This window comes from Homarus americanus, unplaced genomic scaffold (genome assembly GCF_018991925.1).
Source record: "Homarus americanus isolate GMGI-L3 unplaced genomic scaffold, GMGI_Hamer_2.0 scaffold11302, whole genome shotgun sequence".
NCBI lineage: Eukaryota > Metazoa > Arthropoda > Malacostraca > Decapoda > Nephropidae > Homarus > Homarus americanus.
In genome coordinates this window covers 922,318-934,098 of record NW_024736744.1, presented here as the reverse complement: position 1 = coordinate 934,098, position 11,781 = coordinate 922,318, and positions in this window count along the sequence as shown.

The window sequence follows — 11,781 nt, the reverse complement described above, 5'->3', positions numbered from 1 at the left end:
CTAGGTAAGATGACACACATAGATACGTACACCACAATCCCAGAACGCCTACACCCAGGACTAAGCGCGGACACAGACACACAGACACACAGACACGGGCACGGACGGACATATACGGACACAGACACGACAGATATATATGAAGACACAGTACAGAGACATACAGACACACACAGACACACGGAGCACACACAGAGACACACAGACACACGGAGCACACACAGACATCACACAGACACACACAGGCACACAGAGACAGACACACAGAGACTGTGCAGACAGACACACACAGACACACACAGATTTGCACACACAGCTGAGACATATACGAACTGATGACATGTGATATATACAGACACATTACAGACACACACAGACACAAACAGACAGGTAATCAGTATACCAAACAGGCCAGTCACGTTTAGACAAAACAAAACAGAACTTCTACTTTTACACCAACTTGGAGACAGGAATAAACAGCTTGTCGACCATCTACCTATTTTTTACATCTGAAGCTTGGAGTTTAAAACACTTTTATTTACGCCATTCTAAGAGTAGTAACCTAACCTAACTAATCCAGGATAACTTCAACATAATCTCTGTAACTCTATCTACTAACATAACTCAATCATAACATAACCTAACCTAACCTAACCGTAACTCTATCCTAACACGATGTAATAGATCTGTGTGTGTGGAATAAGAGAGAGAGAGAGAGAGAGATGAGCTCCTTGGTTGAGGTGAGGAAGTGTAATAATGATAGTATTAAGAGGATTTGGAGATGAAGGAGAGGCAGGGATGATAGGAAGGAGGGAAGGAGGTGAGGGAGGGTGAGGAGGTGAAGGAGGAGTAGGGAATGAGTGTAAATGAAGCATCCTATATCATCTAACACTTCTCTTCCCACTCCACCACTCTCCATCTACACCACCCCACCCACCACTCCCACTCCACCACACCCACTCCACCACACCACTCCACCACACCCACCCACCACACCACTCCACCACATCCCACCCACCACTACCTCCACACACCCCACTTCCCCACACTTCCACCACACTCCCCACTACCACCACTTCCACCACACTTACTTCCACCACACCCCTCCACCACTCCCCTCCACCACACCCCTCCACCACACCCCACTCCACCACACCCCACTCCACCACACCCCTCCACCACATCCTCCACCACCCCGCTCACCACACCCCACTCCACCACACCCCACTCACACCCCACTCCCACCACACCCCCTCCACCACACCCTCCACCACCCCCACTCCACCACTCCCCCTCCACCACCCCTTCCACCACCCCACTCCACCACCCCTCCCACCACTCCCCACTCCACCACACCCCTCCACCACACCCCACACCCACCACACCCCACTCCACCACACCCCACTCCACCACACCCCACTCCACGAAAGTCAAATGCATCTCGCCAAGTGTTTATATAAGCACTTACGAGGCAGTAGGACCGACCTCTCAAGAGCTTCCCAGAACACTTTAAATTCTGAAGCTAAATTTGTAGACGTTTTGTGTGCGTTTGTTTTTTTCTTTACAATGTTGAATGTTTGTGAGGAATTGGATTAACTTCGTGTGTGTGTATTTGTTTGAATGTGTTTGTTTTTTGTTTATTTTTGAGATTATGTATGTGTGTGTGTGTGTGCGTGTGTGTGTGTCAAATGATATCCCCACTTAAAAGGACCTGTACTAATTGGCTCCAGTCCTAATAGATCCCAGTACTAATAGATCCCAATCCTAATAGGTTAGGTTAGGTTAGGCGAGGCTAGGCTTGGTTAGGTTAGGTTAGGTTAGGTTAGGTTAGGTGACCCCTGACTGGTGTACAGGTCACTTAATACTCCCCTCCCGTGTGTTGTTTTATGAAGGACTAAACCAATTGTAACCTCGTGGATTTGTCATGTTCTATCTCTCACGCTCTGTCTCTCTTCTTCCTTTTAACTCTTTATTTATCTTTCTGTTTTCTCTCTCTCTCTCTCTCTCTCTCTCTCTCTCTCTCTCTCTCTCGTTTCGTCATGGTGAGCAAGTTTAGTTCACAGATATAAGAACGATTGGCACAGATAACCACAAGTATATAATAACAATACTATCACGTACACAACTGCTAGACTGACAATATGACCAATAATTTATATTTTGTACCAGTATATTCTATTAAAACAAGTGTGTGGGGAGACGGTATACCAAGATGTAGCGATACACTGTAGAATAATATATCAAAGCATTTCGTCCAGTGTTACAAATTGGGGAATGGAATAACAGATGTAACTTATAGGGTCATACCTGTATATTCTCACCTGTCATACACAAGAGTACAAATTGAGTGTGGTGATGGTGAGGTGTGGCTATTATATTGTGAGTAGTGTGACGCTGTTATGGTGGTGGTGGTGTGACACTGTTATGTTGTGGTGGTGAGGGTGTGACGCTGTTATGTGGTGAGTGGTGAGGGTGTGACGCTGTTGTATGTGGTGGTGGTGTGGGTGTGACGCTGTTATGTGGTGGTGGTGTGACGCTGTTATGTGTGGTGGTGGTGAGGGTGTGACTTGCTGTTATGTTGTGGTGGTGAGGGTGTGACGCTGTTATGTGGTGGTGGTGTGGCTTTGTTATGTGGTGGTGGTGAGGGGTGTGGCATTATTATGTGGTGGTGGTGAGGGTGTGACGCTGTTATGTGGTGGTGGTGTGCTGTTATGTGAGGGTGGTGAGGTGAGGGTGTGACTGACCTGTGGTGGTGGTGAGGGTGTGAACTTGCTTTGTTATGTGGTGGTGGTGAGGTGTGACACTGTTATTGGTGGTGGTGTGGGTGTGACACTGTTTATGTGGTGGTGGTGAGGTGTGACGCTGTTATGTGGTGTGGTGGTGTGGGGTGTGACGCTGTTATGTGGTGGTGGTGGTGTGACGCTGTTATGTGGTGGTGGTGAGGGTGTGACGCTGTTATGTGGTGGTGGTGTGACGCTGTTATGTGGTGGTGGTGAGGGTGTGACGCTGTTATGTGGTGGTGGTGGTGTGACGCTGTTGTGGGGTGGTGTGGCTGTTATGTGGTGGTGGTGGTGTGGCTGTTGTGGTGGTGTGAGGGTGTGACGCTGTTATGTGGTGGTGGTGAGGTGTGACGCTGTTATGTGGTGGTGGTATTAACCACTAAATCCACAGGTATTAAAACACTAAATCCACAGGTATTAACCACTAAATCCACATGTTTAACCACTAAATCAAGAGGTATTAACCACTAAATCCACATGTATTAACTACTAAACTAAATCCACATGTATTATCTACTAAATTCTACAGGCATTAACCAATAAACTACAGGTATAAACCACTTACTAAACAGGTATTGACCACTAATTAACAGGTAACAGCCACTTACTTTGCAGAGTGACAAAGTGGAGACGTAGGTAACAAGAAGAATTAAGTGGCAGGACGAACATACACAGACTGAACACCCGTAGTGTTGCTCCAGCCAGGCAGGGGAGTAGAGGCCGTAGGTAACACACTGGTAAAACTCCTTAGTGGACCACGCACTACATGGGAACACCATGCCTGTAGGAGGAAGATTAGGTGTGTTTTAGTATTGTCGGGGGAGGGATGTGTTTGTGTGGATGAGGAAGGTGAGGGTGTTTATATGTGGGTGTGTGTGTGTGGTGTTGAGGAAGGTCAGGGTGTTCGTGTGTGTAAATGTGTGAGACAGACAGACAGACAGACAGACAGACAGATATTTATAGACTCACCTCATGAAGGAAGAGAGAGAGAGAGAGAGAGAGAGAGAGAGAGAGAGAGAGAGAGAGAGAGAGAGAGAGAGACGAATATACAGATGCAAAACAAAGACAAGAATAAAAACAGACAGATACAACAGGACACAATCAGACGGGCAAACTACAGACAGAATTTCCTGTATAAAATAATTTTCCTCGTTGCCTGAACTCGACAAATTGGTCCTCATAAACAACAGACCAGGTGAGCTGGCTTACCTGGCGCACTTTTTAATGGTTGCGTTATTAAATGGGGTATGGAAGTTGGTTCACCTTGAAGATTAGCCATTCCAGTTTATTTCACATAATATTAACCTAACCGAACCTAATTTAACCTAACCTAACCTAACTAACCTAACCTAACCAAAACTAAACCAACCTAAACTAACGAACTAACCGAACCGAACCCAACCAAACTAACCGAACCTAACCTAGCAAACTAACCGAACTTAACCTAACGGGTTGTTTGTGGGGTTGTTGGGGTTGTTGTGGTGGCAAACTAACCGAACCTAACCTAACAGAAACTAGAACCGAACTTAACTAAAACTAACTGAACCTAACCTAACAAACTAACCGAACCTAACCTAACAGAAACTAACCGAACCGAACCTAACCAAAACTAACCGAACCTAACCTAACCAAATAACCGAACTCAACCTAACCAAACCAACCGAACCGAACCTAACCAAACTAACCGAACCTACCCAACCAAAAACTGAACCTAACCTAACCAAAACCAACCGAACCTAACCAACCAAACTAACCAACCTAACCAAAACAACCGAACCTAACCTAACCAAACTAACCGAACTTAACCCAACCTGACTTAACTTTTTGAGCTTGGGTGAACTTTGCCGTTAATATACATGGACCCAGCAAGTCACCTCATTTAATCCTAGAAATTATATACATGTTCGCGTGTTGGCCGAGAATGTTTGATGGAACAGCCAGAACACGAACAAGGAGAGAGAGAGAGAGAGAGAGGAGAGAGAGAGAGAGAGAGAGAGAGGGGCCTTAGTATCATAAACACTAAGATGGAAAAGTTATTATCACTTATATTATCAGAATATAAATACGATAAATTAGGATCCTTTTATAAACTGACTCTTAGGCATCGGTTGTAAGAACAGAGAACAGATTACACAGTATTGACCTAACCTGGACGCTTACCATATGTTAACTTAACCTAATGCTACTAGCCTAACCTACTCTAGCTTAGTTAATCTAACTCTAACTCTAAAAAAATATCACATGTCTTAGTTATTATATTAAACATCAACACAGATAATGTATTTTTCTATCACAAATATATAACTACTTTTGAACTATCAGGCATCGTTTACCATAGACCCGCTCTTCCTTAACGACCCATCGGTAATTAAACCCATATTGCCAATATATATTTACATAGCCAATCGATAGTATATGCAGATCGTTGATTGGCTAGCCGAGGGCATGAGTTGTCGACTAAATATTATATATACAGGAACAATACATAAAAAAAATATTATTAATAATTTTGTTGTATAATCTATTAATCGTGACGTTGATAGCTAATTATGAGTGAACACTGTAACATGTAAATCTGTTCAATTATTAGGGCCTGCACACACCTGGTGATAGCAGGTGTGTGTTAAAATAGATATAGAGGTTATTGGTGATATATATAAAGTGGAGGTAGAATTATTGAAGGTATACAGGCGTTATTTCAGCTAGTGAGGAACATGTTTATATATGATAATGTGTGGTTTATAAATACCATTGAGGCTAGTTGGCACCGATGATGTTGCAAGAAAGTTTAAGTCAAAATTGTGGGAAAAGTTTCTTTGATTTGGTAGATTCTATGGGAATTCTCGGTGGTGTTTTGCTAATAAACAGAGAGACATTAAAACAACTGAAAGAGCCATCCCCTGCAAGTGAAGACGAAGGCATCAGTTCCAGGGTGACTATATCCCACCAAATGCTGTCCTGTGTTCGAGAAAAATAACAGGAGATGGTGGAAAAGGCACTGAAGACTCGAGGAGGTGCCGGTGTAACAGCGCAACATATTCTCTCCCCAGACTATACCTGGAAGCAAGGCTAGCCCAGCTGCACCGCATATTCTGGGCCAGTCCATGAGAAACAGGTTAGGCTATTTCATACCCTGAGGCCAGATTATACCCTCCCCTTAATATTACCTAGAAACCAGCCCCAAGGAGAGTTCTGGTTTCTAACCCAGGATCTGGCTAAACTATCTTAATTTAAATTCAAAAACACATTCAATTTTGGATTTTATTTCTCACGCTGATGACACAACCTAAAAACTAAATATACACTCAATTGCTTAAATGTTGCAAACTAATCAAGCGCAGCCTACAATGAAGCATGAGCTAACAAAACGTATATTCTAAAACGTTACAAAAACTTATTAAACAGGATTATTGAAGCGAAAAGGGTGAAAAATATGGTTTAGGAGTTAATAGTGTAAATATTAATTAATAGTTGTTTCCATATTGAACTAAATCCCCAAAAAATAGTCGCCGCGAACTTAATACGTGGGAAATTTGTGTTTTGGGAAAGGAACAGAAGAAATCAGAACAAGCATCAAGGCCATTAAAACAGCATTTAATAATCTAAAGACATAATGAAAAGGAACATTAACTACAATTTGAGACTGATAACACAGAAGGCTGTATGGCAGGACTGGGTAAAGGTTCAGCAGACACTCAGGCAGAGTTTGGAGGCCTTTGAAATGTGTTGTCTTGTCTCAGAGCCCATGTGTCTGTCTGTCTCACTGTCTGTGTCTGGCTGGTCTGTGTTCGTCTGTCTGTCTGTCTCAACTCACGTATACAGATCACATATCAAGATATTTCTAACACCCACTAGTGTCCAAAAATATACCAGACCTGCTACAGTGTGAGGGAACCAACATTGATATATATATATATCACATCACTGCTTTACTGATTATCAATAACATTAAACCTGACATATATAACTATGGACAGTAATTATTGTTGTAGACTATTGGTGGAGGTTAATTGAGTAGAATGAAGTTAATAATGAGTTGGGTAAAATGTTTGGTGTTTAGGAGTAGTTAGGAATGAGTATTTTGTTGTATAGAATAGTTAGTGATTATTAACTTCGTGTATATGTAGTAATGGTGATACAATTGCCTTGATAAAACTTGTGGCATTGGAAAATATTGGAATGGGATTATACAACTAAACTTATTTGACATTTATGTGCGGTAGAGGGTCCTAGTTTAATAGGCATGGTTGTGTGGGTTGTAATAGGCATGGGTGTAATAGGCATGGGTTGTAATAGGTCATGGTTGTAATACAGAGTTGTGGTATGGGTTGTAATAGGCATGTTAAAATGCATGGGTTGTAATAGGCATAGTTGTAATAGGCATGAGTTGTAGGTATGAGTGTATTAGTTTGCTCCATTTGCTATGCCCAGTCGTAATAGGCAATTTGTTCGAATAGGGTTTTTGTTTTAATAGGGCTCATTATCTTCAAAGGGTTAAAACCATCGTTTGATCTTGGTTTTTTTTATTTATTTTTTTAGTTTCTTCTTCAGTTCACAAAGGTTAATTTTTTATCTTTGGTTATGAGATTTCTAAAATAATAAAGAAGATGGTTTTTATTTGGGTGCCTGTAAGCTTAATGCCTGCCTTTCTCCTTCCTTGATTGTCATTATTACTTCCTCCTTTCATCTCTTCATTTTCTTTCTTTCCTTACAAATTGTCTCTCCTCATTTCCCTTCCTTATTTCATTTTTTTTCCTTCTTCCTTCCCTGAATTACATCTTTCCTATCTGATTTCCTCTCCTCTCTTTTTCATCCTTATACCTCTCTGTCCTTCCTTCCTTCCTTCCTTCCTCCCTTCCTTCCTTTCTTCCTTCCTTCCTTCACATACTAAAACATCTTCAAATTATAATGTTATGTATTCTACAACTTAGAGCCACAAGATTCAGTGAGTAGAGCAGTCAGTGTCATCTGGCTCTACGTAAAGTGACTCATGGCTCTATCTGAATGATTATAGCTCTATATGAAGGACTATGGCTCATCTGAATAACTATAGCTCTATATGAAGGACAATGGCTCTATCTGAATAACTATAGCTCTATATGAAGTACTACTATGGCTCTGTCTGAATGACGATAGCTCTATCTGAATGACTATATTTCTATATGAATGATTATAGCTCTATCTTGCCTCACTATGGCTGGAAACGAATATTGTCCACGCTCTAACTCTAAAATGGATTAGGTTACAGAGTTCAAACTTGGTATAAACAGTCATCATGAACACATCTAGAGCTCTTAGTACTTTGGAGGTAGAAAGGTCAAAGTACAAGGTCATGAGTGTGGAAAATGTCACCATCTGTTTGATTTGATATGTTACTTGAGTGCAGTGGAGGAGGGGATGGCTAGCTTAGGTTAGGTTAGGTTAGGTCATTTTAGGTTAAATTAGGTTAGGTAAAGCTAGATTAATTTTGTGTTAGGTTATATTATTCTAAATTAGATTGTGTTAGGTTTTGCTAGATTAGGTTTGCTAATTTTGGTTAGGTTAGGTTAGGGTGAAATAAATTGGGGCTTAATGTTCATGTGATCCAAATTTTCATTTCTCTGTTGCAGTATTTAACAAAGAGGTATTTATAATAAATACCGACAGTACTCTTATTCTGTACTGTGCATTTAGTCTATATTTCACTATGACTCTGTAAAGGTTTATTACATTGTAAACTGTTAACATTGTTTGGAGCCATCAGCCCGCCAACATTATTTATTAATAGTGAACAGGAGTAACAATCTCCATTCACAGTGAGAGAGAGAGAGAGAGAGAGAGAGAGGGGGAATATATCATATTCCAACATCAACATCTCTTCTTTTAACCTCAATTGTCTTTAACTACCTACCTAACTACCTACTGCATCAAGACAACTACCCTAGATAATTTTCCCCCCTACGCCAGAGAACGTTATATGAAGGTAAACAAACTATCTTATTATTACTGAACTGACTGAATTGTTAGGTTAGGTTAGTTAGGTATGTTAGGGTTAGTTAGGTATTGGTTAAGAAGATGAAGTAGAGGTTAGTTAGGTTAGGTTAGGTTAGGTTAGGTTAGGCGGATCTATGTCTGGTATTATTCTTCTGTTTTTGTTTCTTCGAGGCTTTGTAAATAAAACATTACATTAAATCCTTTAGCGTGTTTTCTCTCTCTCTTCAGTCAGTTCCAAGTTTTGTGTTTGTTCCTGATAAACTCATTGTTTCATTAAAACACAGGAAATAACAGTACAGCCAATTGTTCGGTGGCAGGCTACTTCCACCTACCTACCACCTACCTACTCTACCACCCATCCTCACCTACCTACCCACCTACCTACCTACCCACCTACCCATCTACCTACCTCCTTCCTTCCTTCCTATGAATCAATCAATTTTTCTCCCTTTCAACAGTACGATAAAATACATCAGTCAAATTAAACTAAATTGACACATGATAAAAATACGTATTGTGTGTGTGTGTGTGTGTGTGTGTGGGGTGTGTGTGTGTGTGTGTTTGGACGGGGAGGTGTGTGTGTGTGGGGCGTGTGTGTGGGGGAGCAGGGGACAGTGTGTGGGGCAGGTGTGAGGTGTGGTGGGTGTGTGTGGGGGTGGGGGGGGCGGAGCAGTGTTTGGACAGGTGTGTGTGTGTGTGTGGTGTGGGAGCGTGTGTTTGGGAGCAGGCTGTATAGGTTATCGAAATAAAACACACGATACATTTTGTTTTATTTAAATTACTAATACTTTTAACGTCACCTGAATTTGTTTTAACTTTTATAAATAAACAAAATTAATTATCGTTCTTCTGCGCAAATAACGAAGAGAACTGTGACTAAAAAAATATATATAAAACGTTCTTTATTTCACCTGATGATAAACACCTGGTACGTTACTGGGGAGTTAGGTTGATTAGGGGTTAGGTTAGATTAGTAGGTTTTAGGTTAGATTAGATTAGGTTAGGTTAGATTAGGTTAGTTAGATTAGATTAGGTTAGGTTAGATTTAGATTAGATTATCCACCACACCCCTCCACCACTCCCCTCCACCACACCCCTCCACCACACCCCACTCCACCACACCCCACTCCACCACACCCCTCCACCACATCCTCCACCACCCCGCTCACCACACCCCACTCCACCACACCCCACTCACACCCCACTCCCACCACACCCCCTCCACCACACCCTCCACCACCCCCACTCCACCACTCCCCCTCCACCACCCCTTCCACCACCCCACTCCACCACCCCTCCCACCACTCCCCACTCCACCACACCCCTCCACCACACCCCACACCCACCACACCCCACTCCACCACACCCCACTCCACCACACCCCACTCCACGAAAGTCAAATGCATCTCGCCAAGTGTTTATATAAGCACTTACGAGGCAGTAGGACCGACCTCTCAAGAGCTTCCCAGAACACTTTAAATTCTGAAGCTAAATTTGTAGACGTTTTGTGTGCGTTTGTTTTTTTCTTTACAATGTTGAATGTTTGTGAGGAATTGGATTAACTTCGTGTGTGTGTATTTGTTTGAATGTGTTTGTTTTTTGTTTATTTTTGAGATTATGTATGTGTGTGTGTGTGTGCGTGTGTGTGTGTCAAATGATATCCCCACTTAAAAGGACCTGTACTAATTGGCTCCAGTCCTAATAGATCCCAGTACTAATAGATCCCAATCCTAATAGGTTAGGTTAGGTTAGGCGAGGCTAGGCTTGGTTAGGTTAGGTTAGGTTAGGTTAGGTTAGGTGACCCCTGACTGGTGTACAGGTCACTTAATACTCCCCTCCCGTGTGTTGTTTTATGAAGGACTAAACCAATTGTAACCTCGTGGATTTGTCATGTTCTATCTCTCACGCTCTGTCTCTCTTCTTCCTTTTAACTCTTTATTTATCTTTCTGTTTTCTCTCTCTCTCTCTCTCTCTCTCTCTCTCTCTCTCTCTCTCTCGTTTCGTCATGGTGAGCAAGTTTAGTTCACAGATATAAGAACGATTGGCACAGATAACCACAAGTATATAATAACAATACTATCACGTACACAACTGCTAGACTGACAATATGACCAATAATTTATATTTTGTACCAGTATATTCTATTAAAACAAGTGTGTGGGGAGACGGTATACCAAGATGTAGCGATACACTGTAGAATAATATATCAAAGCATTTCGTCCAGTGTTACAAATTGGGGAATGGAATAACAGATGTAACTTATAGGGTCATACCTGTATATTCTCACCTGTCATACACAAGAGTACAAATTGAGTGTGGTGATGGTGAGGTGTGGCTATTATATTGTGAGTAGTGTGACGCTGTTATGGTGGTGGTGGTGTGACACTGTTATGTTGTGGTGGTGAGGGTGTGACGCTGTTATGTGGTGAGTGGTGAGGGTGTGACGCTGTTGTATGTGGTGGTGGTGTGGGTGTGACGCTGTTATGTGGTGGTGGTGTGACGCTGTTATGTGTGGTGGTGGTGAGGGTGTGACTTGCTGTTATGTTGTGGTGGTGAGGGTGTGACGCTGTTATGTGGTGGTGGTGTGGCTTTGTTATGTGGTGGTGGTGAGGGGTGTGGCATTATTATGTGGTGGTGGTGAGGGTGTGACGCTGTTATGTGGTGGTGGTGTGCTGTTATGTGAGGGTGGTGAGGTGAGGGTGTGACTGACCTGTGGTGGTGGTGAGGGTGTGAACTTGCTTTGTTATGTGGTGGTGGTGAGGTGTGACACTGTTATTGGTGGTGGTGTGGGTGTGACACTGTTTATGTGGTGGTGGTGAGGTGTGACGCTGTTATGTGGTGTGGTGGTGTGGGGTGTGACGCTGTTATGTGGTGGTGGTGGTGTGACGCTGTTATGTGGTGGTGGTGAGGGTGTGACGCTGTTATGTGGTGGTGGTGTGACGCTGTTATGTGGTGGTGGTGAGGGTGTGACGCTGTTATGTGGTGGTGGTATGTTTTATATTCATCTAAAATACTTATTCAGCTAAAA